The sequence below is a fragment of the Micrasema longulum genome, unplaced genomic scaffold (assembly GCF_059751315.1).
Source record: "Micrasema longulum isolate JH-2025_06_02 unplaced genomic scaffold, ASM5975131v1 h1tg000106l, whole genome shotgun sequence".
Lineage (NCBI taxonomy): Eukaryota > Metazoa > Arthropoda > Insecta > Trichoptera > Brachycentridae > Micrasema > Micrasema longulum.
The window spans coordinates 227,113-229,006 of NW_028277312.1; the positions used below are offsets into that span (position 1 = coordinate 227,113).

Sequence of the window (1,894 nt, forward strand, 5' to 3'; positions counted from 1 at the left end):
GGCGCTTGTCCTACGTTTGGGAAATTCGGGTTCAATTCTCGGTTGTAACAGTATTCAAATGCGAACATTTTATTAGTTCTACCTTTTCTGTGTTGTAATCTATCACTGTAAATCTGCCTTTTGGTGTGTAATAGTGAAAACATAAATTATAAAACCTTTTAATGTGTTTCATTATCCATTCACGTTCATGTTTAATAAAATCAATATTAAATTTATTTCTTAAACATTACCATCAACACTTGTACGCACCTGTTGTGCGTACGGTAATTATTAATTAATTTATTTATTGCATAGGTATAAACGTACCAATGATTCTTCCAGGGATTCTACATAACACTAGAGTAATTGAACATAAATATTAGAACATGAATAGTTCCCCGAGTAAGGTTAGTAGGTATCCTCCTAACTTTGCTCAATCCGTTCTAAGATATTTTTTTTTGTATTGATAAAACGATTGCAGGTTACCAAAACGGTTAATTATGCTAAGAAGGGCCAAGTGGCCTTGCGGAGATGTGAGATTATGTGAGAAAATATTGAGGGGCAAGTTTAAGGATCCCAGTAGATAATCAGAATCTCCTACCTCCAAGATACGGTTGGTAGTCTGAACTGAACTCTTGTCCGTCTGTGTGATTCTTGCACCATAGAAGGGAAGTGGTAAATTACAAATCTAAATAATATACAAAAGCTTAGGTTTCCTAGGAAAACGGTGCCGATATCTTAACGGCCGTACGAACGGTGATGCGGTGAACGGCCGCCGAAACGGTGACTAGAGAGTGGTTTCCTAGGAAAACGTTGTCATATCTGGCGGCCACGGCAGCTTATCTGTCAAAAATATGCCCTAGAATGCGATCTGTCATATTTGTCGTTATTTATGAATAGTTTGTCACAGTTTTATTTAATTTTAAACATTTTCGAAGGCATGCGACCTTCTCGTGCACGAAAATTGTATTAAAAAAAGAGTCAACTCTTTTTAAGATTTTTAAGACAGTGAATTCAAGGAGAAATACTGTTTTTCGAAGGAAAATATGAGGCGCATAATTTCTCTAGTAAAACTCGATTTGGAAGGACACAAACGAGATGAGAAAATACCAGTAGAACTCCAGGGCCTATTTGCTATTCGGTACTGGGGTAGTAATGAGGTATGTAATGAATAATAATGTTGGCAATATGTAAGTATCGTTTCTGTCAATTCATTTGACAATTTTAAATACGTAAATGTTTAATGCCTATAGATATTAACTTTTGATAAATCTTTCAGATTCAAGACGACTCTGCTGATATACACGAATTTAGTCACCAAACTATTTCAACATCAACATCAATTGGCATGAAAAACACCGGACTATATTATAATGAAGCCAGTGTCCAGAACAAATGTAGTTATATCCGGCTTATTTTGTATGAGAGGATTTCTTAAAGTTATAGGTGCAATAGATTTTTTTTTTTTTAAATTATTAATAACAAATTTAAATACAATATTAAATACAATTTTTTACATTTTTCAATTACATATATTTACATTAACGTTTCCCATTACGTAAAAGAAATAAACAATTCTTGTGTACATAATGGGGAGTGACGTCTTATAATAGATTATTTTATTTTAATCAATATTATTTTTAGAATAACATAAATAAATTACAAAAAAGATATTAACGATGTTTTCAATCAGTGTTACATAAAGAAGAATTATAGATGTAATTTTTTACTTCTTTCTAAAATATATTGTATTCCTGACAGTACTTTTTATTATCTTTGTTCATTTCATTAAAGAAAAATATTCCTCTGTTAGTATAATGATGTTGTGCAGTAGTTGTTTTTAATTAATTTAATCCATCACAATAGATCTTCACAGGTTGCAGTGACGTCAGGAGTTTGTATACAAGGCCTACTT

General features: G+C 32.2%; 1 long non-coding RNA gene across 1 annotated transcript; it reads left to right on the forward strand.

Moving 5' to 3' along the window:
* Positions 1-696: 696 nt before the first annotated feature.
* LOC148284607 (uncharacterized) lies at positions 697-1,653 on the forward strand. Its single transcript, XR_015824382.1, has 2 exons — positions 697-1,139; positions 1,259-1,653. It is a non-coding gene; the product is annotated as an uncharacterized LOC148284607 (long non-coding RNA).
* The last annotated feature ends 241 nt before the right edge of the window (positions 1,654-1,894 follow it).